Genomic DNA, 12,597 nt, shown 5'->3' with positions numbered 1-12,597 from the left:
AGCATAAACTAACCCCAGATAACTGAACACTTACTGCAATACTCACTACACACAGGCGAGGCACCAGAGGATTGCAGGTTTGCGAATGTTGCACCATTATTTAAAAAGGACAGGCCAGAAAACTATAAGCCGGTCAGTCTGACTTCAGTGGTGGGAAAATTATTGGAAACATTTCTGATGGAGAGGGAAGAGGTCATGAAAATCGGCCCTCTGAATCTTGTGACATAGGAGCTCATGGAGTCTGCATTCAGTACTAGAATTCAGAGCAATTTCTCTCTCGAATATTCTTTGTATCATAGCACAGTGCCCTTACAAAAATTATCCTCTTTTCCATTTTTCCATAATTCAACATGTAAATGCACGGGCAATTATAGGTCTTGGGAAAGCAGTTAGTCCTTCTGCCCAAGGCTAACCCTACATTTGCCCCTAAGGCACCCACCAGCCTTACTGATATTCGTGCATCAGAATACTTGCCGTAAGATATGATAAAAGGTCATGTTGGCGATGTTCAAGGATGTGAAAAGAGCCCAAAGGAGTCCTGGATATTGGTCCAGTGAAGGGATGTCAAAAGGCTTTTACATGAAAAGGAGGAATGTGTTAAAAGCTAAATGAAGAAGTCCACAAAAGTCGTTGCAAAAGTAAAGCAACATTTCAGAGTTGACAGTAGATTGTGTCATTACTTGGTATGACCTTTGTCACCTGGATCAGCTTAACTTTTCCGACCAATCTGAACCATTTATTATTTTGCAATGACGTTTTTTGGACTGGGGAATGGTTAGCTGAAAGGGGATTAGATACAGAGGAAAGCTCCTTGAAAGTCCCCTCCCAGGTATAGTACAGGCTAAATGCAAGATGAAGCTCCCTCTCTGCTTCTTCATCATGAATGCCTAGGCTAGTATATAGAACAGCTAAGATACAAAGTTTCCTCGTTGCATGAGATGAAATTCGGTGAAGACACAGGAAAACGAAGGAAGAATAATATTTCAAATCCCATGCTAATTGAACTTTGAAAGCAAACTTCCCTACCTTCAGCCCCACCAGTGCCAAACACCATTGAGTCAACAAGCACCTTCGGTCTGTGCGCAATCAGGACCCTGACCTTCCGGTTGCTTGCCATTTTAACACACGATCCTGCTCCCATGCCCACATGTCTGTCCTTGGCCTGCTGCAATGTTCCAGTGAAGTTCAACGCAAACTGGAGGAACAGCATCTCATCTTCGGGCTGGGCACTTTATAGCCTTCCGGTCTCAACATCAAATTCAACAACTTCAGTTGATTAGCTCTACCCCACCTCGACCCCTTTGTTTTCACATTATTTAATTTTGTACTTTTCTCTACCTTTTATTTATTGTCTTTCTTTATTTTTCTTTCCCCTCACTCTTTCCCCGTATTTTATCCCCCTTTCCTTACCTTTCCTCCCCCTTTGTTCCCACTTCCCCCTTTTTCTCAATTTTACCTCTCTCCCATCCATTTCCCCTCTCCCCCCCCCACATCTTCATCTGTCACAGCTTATCCTCTGATTTCAGTTTCTCGGCCGTTTGGCCATTTGCATCCTTTATTCTCTCTATGGGCTGCCATTAGCAGCCTCTCCCCTTGTTTTTGTGGCTATGACTCATCTTTCATTCCCTCATCCTGCAGTATAAATATCTCTCACTTTCTATGCATTTTCGCTTTGACAAACGGTCATCTGGACTCGAAACGTCAGCTCTTTTCTCTCCTTACAGATGTTGCCAGACCTGCTGAGATTTTCCAGCATTTTCTTTGGATTGAGTCAACAAGCTTTGCTTTTAACTGCGAACACTATGGACCTGATTTTCCCATCACGTTGCGCCCGTTTTCAGGCGTGAAAACTTGGTAAAGTCAGGCGTGAGGCGAGTAGCGCGATCCGTGCCCACCTCCGCGCCTGTTCCCCCTTTACCAATGGCTGAAAATTGGCCTGGACTGCGCCCGAAACAGGTGCAACATCAATTTAAATGCATTTGCATACATTTAATTTGACTTAATGGGCTGCATGCCCAAACTTACCGGCACTTCCCCATTTACCACTGTGTTCGCCCGTCCAGATTCGGCACGAAACAGACATGGTCCACAAAGGTCCGATTCAGGCGCTCCAGCTTCTGAGGAGGTAAGTTCAGAGCTTCTGGTGGCTCTCTAACTCAGATCGGTGGTGGGGAGGGAGCAGGGAGGCGGGTCAGATGGCTCTCTGGTGGGGGGAGGGCAGGGAGGTGGGTCAGATGGCTCCCTGGGGGGGGAGGGAGGCGGATCAGATGGCTCTCTGGTGGGGGTCGGGGGGGGCAAGGGCAGGGGGGTCCGCTGCCACTATGCATGCGATCGGTGAGGAGGCAGGGGGGTCCACTGCCACTCTGCGTGCAATCGGTCGGGGGGGGGGGGGCAGGAGGAGCTGGGGGCCGCAATCGGTCTGGGTAGCGGGTGGGTGGGGGGGATAAGGGGGTCAGTTATGTTGTGGGGATGGGGCAATGTCTGTGGGGGCCAGGGGGAAGGCATTATCCGGTCCAGGAGCGATGTGGCAGCTGAGGGTTTTTCAATTTTGTTGTTCCTGCGCATGTGCAGTTGGAGGCTCCGATCGGAGCAGCAGCATTTCGGGTGTGATAAGCCCCGCCCACAGGCTTGTGCAGCACGATTCGGAATCGCTGATATTTTTTCAGGCAGAGTGCGTCTGGGGGCGCCTGAGAACGGGTTTTAAAGTCTGATCAGAAACACTCCCAGATTCAAGTCTGTTCAGCACTTAGAATCAAAATGGTAAAATTGGGAAGTATATGTTTTTCCCTGATCTGTTGTGATATTTGTTGAAATATGATCATGTTCCACATTCAGCACAAAAGCAGAGGTTAATAAAGCTCTCCCATGAAGCAATTGAGAAAACAGGCCCCGTACCTGAAACTTTCTTTTATTCTCCCTGCAAGTAATGGAAGGTCACTTGCTGTCTTCCCTAATGCCTACCTTGATTCTTTTCCTCAAATTGAATGGTGTATTTGCTTATCCTCTATATGTGGATGCCATTAGTAGATTGCCACTGTCAACTATTGGTCCCTATGTTTATGCTCTGGAGAAGAGTTATATTGGACTCAAAACATTAACTTTGTCTCTCCACAGATGCTGCCAGACCTGATTTTCCAGCATTTTGTTTTTGTTTCAGATTTCCAGCATTTGCAGTATTTTGCTTTTATTCCTATGTTTATGCATGGGTTTGTCCTGAAATGTATTCTTCTCACATTTTTATTTCATTGTTCTTAAGATTTGGGCATCACGAATTAAAGCAACATCACTCGCTATGCTTTGAGAAGCTGTTGGTGGGCCTTTTTCCTGAACCACTTCATTTTTTTTCCCCAAAAATATACTTTATTCATAAATCTGTGAGAACATTACAAACATTCCAAAATGAGCATCATACAAAAAGCAATAACATTCAAGTTCTTTACATCAATCAAGTAACATTCTGAGATGCTTAAAAACAGTGAAGGAAAAATTTCAGACATATTACAATGGTATTAGAACTGTTAGTTATCTTAAAGGTTGTCTATAGAAAAAGCTGCACTCCGAGGTGCTTCAGTACAACGGAGGTATATGTAATATTCACTGTATATGTGGTTGAAAGGTCTTAGACAGTGACCTTCCCCATTGTGCCTCTATGGTTGCTGCCCCAAGCTTTGTGCATCCCTCAGCACATAGTCCTGGGTTTTTGAATGTGCCAGTCTGCAGCACTCAGTTGGGGACAATTCCTGGAAGACTGACAGGTTTTGGGAAGACCAAAGAGTGTCTTTCACCGAGTTGATGATCCTACAGCAACATCCGATGTTTGTCTCGGTGTGTGTGCCTGGGAACAGCCCAGAGAGCACAGAGTCCTGCTTCATGGAGCTGTTTGGGAAGAATCTCCACTAAAACCACCTCATCTCTCTCCAGACCTCCGCACATTTCACAAGGAGGTGGAAAACAGTCTTTTGCGCAGTCACCTCGAGGGCAACGTGCAGATGGGGTGAGACTCCAGGACTGTAGGGAGGGCCTTTCTGACCATCAGCCAAGCTAGGTTTTGGTGCTTGTTTGAAAGTTCTGGTGACGAGGCATTCTGCCAGATGACTCTGACAGTCTGCTGCAGGAAATCATCCGACAGGATCCACCACCTCCTTTTTCCGTCGGGCCTCTAGACTGCTGCCTGATGGATTTGTGGTCAAAGGTGTTTCTCCGCATGAATCTTTTCATGAAGGACAGATGGTAGGGAACGGCCCAACTACTTGGAGCATTCCGCAGCAGCTTGGCCGGACCCATCCTTTACAATACCGAGGACAGGTAGAACCTCAGTATGTAGTGACACTTGGTGTTTGCGTACTGAGGATCTACACAAAGCTTGATGCAGCCGCACACAAAGGTGGCCATCAGCAGTAAGGCGGTGCTGGGCATGTTTTTTCCCTCTTTATCTAGAGGTTTGTACATCATGTCCCTACGAACCTGGTCCATTTTATTGCTCCCAGATGAAGTGGAAAATAGCTCGGGTGATTACCCCAGCACAGGAGTGGGGAGTGGGCCAGACCTGCACCACATACAGGAACGTCGAGAGTGCCTCACACCTGATGACCAGGTTCTTACCTGCAATGGAGAGGGAATGTCGCTCTGATATACCCAGTTTTTTGTTCATTATAGCTACTCGCTCCCTCCAGTTTCTAATGCATGCCCTGGTCCCTCCAAACCATATCTCCAGCACCTTCAGGCTATCTGACATGACAGTAAAAGGTACCAAGGATTGATCCGCCCAGTTCCCAAAGAACATGGCCTCACTCTTGCCATGATTTACCTTGTTACCAGAGGCCAGCTCAAACTGATCGCAGGCGTTAATCAGTCTGCGCACTGACACCGGATCCGAGCAAAAGACATTGACGTCATCCATGTACAGAGAGACTTTGACCTGAGTGTCTCCACTGCCTGGGATCGTCATCCCTCTTATGTTCGAATGCTTCTTGATAGACTTAGCAATGGGTTCTATACAGCACACAAACAGGAGCAGAGAGGACATCCCTGCCTGACTCCAGGTTTAATTGGAAAGCTTTCTGATTCCCACCCATTGATTGAAACTACACTACTGATGTTTGTGTAGACCAGTTGATCCAATTGTGAACTCCCTCCCCAAACCCCATTTTGGAGAGTAGGTCCATCATGTAGGTGTGCGACATTCTGTCAAAGGCCTCCTTCTGGTCCAGGCTGATGAGGCAGGCGTCCACACCCCTGTCCTGCATGCAGACAATTGTATCTCTGAGTAGCGCGAGGCTATCAGAGATCTTTCTGCCGGGAACTTGTAGATGAGGGTAATGATGCCTTTCCTCATGGATTCTGACATACTGCCAGCAAGAAACATATTCTTGTATACCTCCAGCAGGTCAGGGCCGATCCAGTCCCACAGAGCAGAGTACAACTCAGCTGGTAAGCCGTCGCTTCCGGGGGTTTTACTCTTTTCAAAGGACTCAAGGGCCTCAGTCAACACGGCCAAGGTTAGTGGTTGGTCCAGACTTTCCCGTTCGTTGTCCTCTAAGACCTCCATGATAGAGGACAGGAAAGACTGGGAGGCCATGCTGTCTGTGGGCTTCAGGTCATACAGTCCGGCATAGAAGAATTTACTGATCCTCAAAAGATCAAACTGAGATGACTTTACTGAACCACCTTCTTCTTTTAGGCTGCTGATCACAGAGGTCTCTCTGTGTACCTTTTGGAAGAAGAGCACATCTCATCCTGCTCCCGGACTCGGACCAGAAAATAATCTTAGAAACCTCCGAGGCAAAGAGCGAGGCTTGCTGGCTTTTCACCTCCTGAAGATCCTCCTTGACAACGACCCCCATCGACTACAGCCGGAGCAGATTCTGTATGCTTTTCTGGAGTTGGGACATTTCCCTCTGTCTCTCTCTTCCCTTCTGAACATCTTTGAAGATGAAAACCTTGGTGATGTTCTCCTTTGTTGCCTCTCACCAGAATGATGGAGACTCAAAGAGGGGTGTCACAGATCTCCAACCTTTGTAATCCCTCCTGAATTCCTCGAGGTTCTCTGGGGTCAACAGCTCTACATTCAGCTGCCACTTCCCCTGCCAAACTTCTGTTCCTCCTGTAGGTGACCAGTAGCAGGCAGTGGTCAGAAAAGGCCTGATGTTGGTGGATCTGACCGTGAAAGCTTGGGACACAAACATGAAGTCTATCGTTGAGCGGAAAGAACGTCTGACCATGACTGTGTATCTACGCTGCGCTCCATTTGCAGGGTTGCCGAAGATGTCACGTAGCTTTGCATCTTTTACTGTTACCCTCAGGAGTCTGGATGCCACATCCAGTCTGCTGTCAGCCCTGCCGGATCGACAAGTTGTTCCCCACTTTGGGACAGGGCATATACATTTATTAACCGGAGTGTAGCGTTCTTGTGCAGTATGTCTGCAACAGGGAGGAGTCCATCCACCACCTCCTTAACTTCGGAGATGGTGAAATTACCCCACCCCGCAGCAAAATACCCAGGACTGAGGAACGTGACCAGATTGATGGACCACCAACGTGACCATTGCCTGTAGGAGCTGAGCTGCGGTATCGCACACTCCTGTAGAAACAGCAAGTGAGCTTTAGCAAGGGAATCTAAGGTAGCCACACATTGCATAATGGATTTAACGCTATGCACATTAATGGGAGCAATCTTTAGCCCCATTTTAACATGATTAATCTCTTACCAGACCTGTTGTCTTTCACAGTTCTGGTCCTTTGGTCAGCTCTTGCATGCCCATAGCATCAGCAAATTGTTTCACTCTGAATGGGCTGACGAAACTGTCCTGATTCCCCCCGTCGGGGTTGCTCCATTCAGGTGGTGACACTTCATCTGTGGAAACCAACTCTCCTGTCGCTCCCCAGACAGGGGCTTTGCTGTTCCTGACTTCCCGGAGCTGGGATGTGCTGTTCTCTTCACCTTGGGATTGGAATTGGGGTGCGCTGGTCACCTCGTTGTCTGGAGTTCGGGTGTCTCCTCCTCCAACTCCCTGGAGTTTTGTCTCTTCTTCAGATGTCCGCTTTCCCCCTTGTCTGAAATGCAGCCACCCCCCATCACCTGAGTGGGCTGGGGGTGGTCTCTTGATGCTTACTTTTCCCCCACTTTTCTTTCTCCCCATCTTCTGCCAACCACCCTTGGGCTGGGCCTCTGAAGGTTTCTCCTCCGTTTGATCAAGCTGCTGGGATGTGGAAGGTGCTGGGGTGGTGGGGGGAGGCGGTGCAGTGGGAATGATATTTGGGCTTTAGCTACCACCATCTTTCCTTTCTTTTTGTCTGCCATTCTTTTCCTATTCTTATTTTGCAGGGTGGAGCTCTCACTGGCAGGATATTTGCACGTGTCCTTGGCACTTGTCAGGCTGGCTGTTCTGTCTGCTTGGCCATCCTTAGCTCTTACTGCCTGTGCATAAGTGAGAACATGTTTGGGGCAGGTCCTGAATAAATGACTAGCACCTCCACAGAGATTGCAGCTCTTAGTTTGCATGCAGTCCTTTGTCTGGTGCCCTTCCTGCTTGCAGTTCTTGCAGATGAGAGCTCTGCAGTCAGCTGCTATACGGCCTGATTTTCTACAGGAGTGAGAAACTTTGGGCTGGCCAGCATAGGTGAGAAAGCTTTTGCTTCCCGTAGATGCAAAGTTGGAGGGAGGGTGAAGGATTACCCCCTTACCATCAGTCTTAAGTGCCACCTTGACCTGGCGCATGCTGGTCCAGATTCCCAAAGCGTCCCTGATCTCTGAACAATCGTCAACCCTGTTGATGTATCTGGCAAAGAAAGTGAGCAGATTTGTAACCGGAGCATAAGGGTTATGGATGTGTGCAAACAAAACATGGTCCCGTTGAGACAGCAGCATAAAGAGAGGCTCTGCTTTGAGTATTTTCGGATGTGGCAAGTCTCTCTTCTCCTCAAACACTTGCAGGAACTTGATGCAGGAAGCCACAGCCTTGAAAGTGACTTCAAAATAATCCTGGGTTTTCAGTCTGCAGACAGAAGAGGCTCGCCGCTTCAACTCCACAGATATCCACAAGGCCCTTCTTTGTAAAGGAGAGACGGTCAAAAGGCACGTCTCCTTCACCTCCTTTCACCAATATCCTAACAGTGTTATGCACCCCCTGGTGTGGGATTTGACTGGTTGCAGCCATCACCTCAAAAAACCGAAAGCCACCGATACCATGGGTAAGAGATTAAGCAGCCTCTACTGCAAGACACCCCAATGGAGAAAGGGGTTCTGAAGAAGTCGTAGGTTTTGCTCCAAAAACAGTTATTGCTCTAGAGTCCTGCCTGATCGTGGTTTCACTCCTGCCAGTTAAGACTTTTTTTATGTCAAAAATAAACTTTTATCATAAATAACCTGAAAAACTTTACGTTTCAATCAATACAGTGAAAAACAGTTATATTTACAATTTCCTTTACTTCAATATTTTAGTGCTCAACTCCAAGACATTACAGACAGTACAGTACAGTTTTTCAATAATCTATACACATTCATCACATTTCACTGTGTGCTGCTTTTACAGAGTTGCACAATTACGCAGTCCGAGGGTTTTTTAGTTACTGGTCCCTCAGTCTGTCTTGGTTGAAAGACTACAAATGGTGACCTTTCTCCATTGTGCCTTTGTGGTGGCTGCCCCAAATTTGAGTCCGTCCCTCAGTACGTAGACCTTGGAATGTGCCAGTCTGCAACACTCAGTCAAGGACAAATTTTTGCACTGGAAGATCAGCAAGTTTCGGGCAGACCAAAGAGCATCCTTCACCGAGTTGATGACCCTCCAGCAGCAGTTGATGTTTGTCTCGGTGTGCATCCCTGGAAACAGAGACCTGCGTCACGGAGCTGCTTGGGATGAACCTCGACAAATACCACTGCATCTCACTCCAGACCTTCTTTGCAAAGGCATAATCCACAAGGAGGTGTGCAACCGTCTCATCGCCCCCGCAGTTGCTTCGGGGGCAGCGTGCACTGGTGTTGAGACTTCGGGCGTGCATGAAGGATCTGACGGGAAGTGCCTTTCTCATCATCAGCCATGCCAGTTCTTGGTGCTTGTTTGAAAGTTCTGGTAATGAGGCATTCTGCCAGATGACACTGACAGTCTGCTCAGGGAACCATCCGACAGGATCCACCATCTCCTTTTCCTTCAGGGCCTCGAGGACATTACGTGCTGACCACTGCTTGATCACCATGTGGTCAAAGATGTGCTTCGGGAAAATTTTCCCCATGAAGGAGAGGTGCTGCAGTACGATCCAACTACTTGGAGCGTTCTGCGGCAGTGTGGCCAGATCGATCCTCCGCAAACCACTTTAATCCATGTGACGATGATGCTCCCACAATAGAATGAGATAGAATTTTCCCAGATACAGACAATGAAGCAATGGCAATGCATCATCAAGTCAGGGTGGTGTACACGGCATGGAGGGGAAACTTGGAGGTGATGGTTCCCAAGGCAGGCTTTCTCAATTCTTCCAGCGGTTGAGGTCATAGGTGTGGGTGGTGCTGTCATAGCAATCTTGGTGAGTCGCTGCGGTACATCCTGCAGTTGCACACAGTTCAAAAATCAAGGACCATTACTGAAACTTGTTCATATTGTCTAGACTAGCATTTCAGTGCAGTTAATGAGGGAGTTATTGAACTAGTACTGGACTGCTGCAAGTGTCTTCTTTCAGAGGAAACCCCATCTGCCTCACAGGTTGATATGAAAGATCCCAGAACACAATTTGAAGAGGGGAAGGGGAGTTCTCCCTTTTGTCCTGACCAATATGTCCATGACAAATTTATCAATCTCTCCTTTGCCCCGCCTTATCCCTGATCTATTCTGCTCTGCCTCCTTTCCAACTGGAAAATACTTTGCATTTCTACTTTTCTTCAGTTCTGTCAAAAGATCATTTAGACCCAAAATGTTAACTTTCCACAGATGCTGCCAGACCTGTTGAATTTATCCAGCATTTTCTGACTTTCAGATTTCCACCATTGGCACTATTTTATCTAGCTTAATCCAGCCCAGACCACTAAAACTGATTATCTGGTCTTCTATCTCACTGCTGTTGGTGGGACCTTGCTGTGTGCTAATTAGCTGCTGTGTTTCCTACATTACAAGTGACTATCTTTGAAAATTACACTTGCCTGTGAAATGTTTTGGGACCTCTCAAGGTCAAGGTCATGAGAATGTGCTACAATGGGGAATAGTTGAAGTGAATAATGTAGATGCATTTCAGGGAAAACAGGAAAAATATGAGGGAGAAGGGTCCAGAGAGTTGCTAAGTTTAAGTTTATTTATTAGTGTCACAAGTAGGCTTACATTAACACTGCAATGAAATTACTGTGAAATATCCTAGTCGCCACACTCCGGTGCCTGTTCAGGTACACTGAGGGAGAATTTTAGCATGGCCAATGCACCTAACCAGCACGTCTTTCAGACTGTGGGAGGAAACCAGAGCACCCTGAGGAAACCCACACAGACACAGGGAGAATGTGCAGACCCTGCACAGTCACCCAAGCTGAGAATCGAACCCAGGTTTCTGGCACTGTGAGACAACAGTGCTAACCACTGTGCCACCGTGCCACCCAGGTAGAATTAGATGAGGACGAAATGGATCTCGGGGGCCGAATGGCCTGTTTCCATGCTGCATATCCGATGTAATCCTATGGCATGAAGGGCACTATAGAAATGCAGGTTTCATCTTTCTTACCGTAAGCTGTAGCGTGTTGTCGCTGACTCAGACTCGCTACAATTTACTGCTTCATACAAAGAACATGCAAATACGCATTGTCTGCAGGCAGATTGGTTCACTGCACCCAATTTACACTGGCCAGAGAATGGTTAATAACAACAGCTTCCATTCTGATGACTCCTTTAATAAATGCACAAAGGTGTTTCATGGCAGTAATTATCGAACACACTTTAAGCCAAAGAAGGCAATATTAAGACAGGTGACCAAAAGCTAAGGAAAATCTTAAAGGAGAAGAGAGTGGTGGAGAGGTTTGGGGAGGGAATACCAGACCTTAGGGATGAGTCACTCACGCTGGGATGAAGGAAGTGGGGAATATACTCGTGTACAAAGAATAACCCCTCTATGGAAGAAACACCCGTGGAACCAAACTTCAACTAGAAAGGAGAGAAAAATGTTTTGAATATCAAATTAAGGATTTTAATATAAGAAAAACTCTTAACATGACCAGGAATTCATTCCAGGAAACACAGGGTGACATGAGGAGAATTTGTATTCTCTTTGCGTCGTTCTAAAGACAGTTTTTCTGTGAATGCTGCAAAGAGCAGAGATAGGAAATCGGCACAAACTTACATACCCTGGCATTGTACATAACAAACTGTCAGTCCATGAAATGCTTCTGGACAGGGAGAAATATTAAAAACTGGCCACTTGGTGACAGAATCAAAGACTGGATATTGAATTTTGACCAATTGTTTTGAGGAAGAAGCGAGAATGAGTTAATTAGTTTGTTGCTTCTTTGTTTTGTTTCCTTTATTTCCATATTTGGTTCCACCGTCTATCATCTCTAATTTCTCACTCATTCTCCTGCTTCTCCAGCCTCATGTCTTCCTTCTCTCTTTGAACTCCCCATCACATTCCTTAACTTTTCCCCTATATATCTTTCTCTTATTCCTCAATCACATCTGTTCCTTCCTCTCTTCCTGCTGTCCCTCTTTTCATCCACACTATTCCCTCTCCTTCTCCCGTCTCCCTCCTCCCTCTCCCCCTCACTTCACCTCCCCTCTCCGCTTCGCTGCTCACTCCATTCTCCCCCTCCCTGCTCCCTTCCCTCCTCCTCATTTCTCCCTCGCTGCTCATTCCCCTCTCCCTGCTCCCTTCCCTCCTCCTCTCTCCCCATTCCTCCCAACCTCTCCTCCTCCTCCCCTCTCCCCCTTCCCTCTCTATCACCCTCCCCCTCCTTCCTCTTTCTCTCTCCCTGCTCTTCCCTTCTCCCCCTCCGTCCTCCTCCCCTCTCCACCTCCCTCCTCCTCCCCACTTCCCACCCCCTCCTTCCCTCTCCCTCACTCCCCTCTCCCTCCCTCCCTCTCTCTCCCTCCCCCTTTCCCCCTCCTCCCCCACCCACCTTCTCCCCTCTCCCTCCCCTCTCTTCCCGTCCATCCTCCTCCCCCCCTCCCCTTTCCCCCTCCCCTCCCGTCTGGCAGCAATGGCGGCACAGTGGTTAGCACTGCTGCCTCACAGCGCGAGGGACCCAGGTTTGAATCCCGGCTTGGGTCATTGTGCAGAGTCCGCACGTTCTCCCTGTGTCTGCGTGGGTTTCCTCCGGGTGCTCCGGTTTCCTCCCACAGTCCGAAAGACGTGCTGGTTAGGTGGATTGGCCATGCTAAATTCTCCCACAGTGTACCCAAACAGGCGCCGGACTGTGGCGACTTGGGGATTTTCACAGTAACTTCATTGCAGTGTTATGTAAGCCTACTGGTGACAATAAAAAAACCAAAATGAAATCGCTCCTTCTCCTCCCCCACCTCCAGCCTCTCTCCCCCTCACACCCTCCCTCCCTTCTCTCTCCCCTCCTACCCCTCTCCTCCGCCCTCCCCTCCCCCCTCCCCCCCTCCCCCCTCCCCCCTCCCCCCTCCCTCCCCC

This window comes from Mustelus asterias, chromosome 3, assembly GCF_964213995.1.
Source record: "Mustelus asterias chromosome 3, sMusAst1.hap1.1, whole genome shotgun sequence".
Taxonomy (NCBI): Eukaryota; Metazoa; Chordata; class Chondrichthyes; order Carcharhiniformes; family Triakidae; genus Mustelus; species Mustelus asterias.
This window is presented reverse-complemented; position numbering follows the sequence as displayed.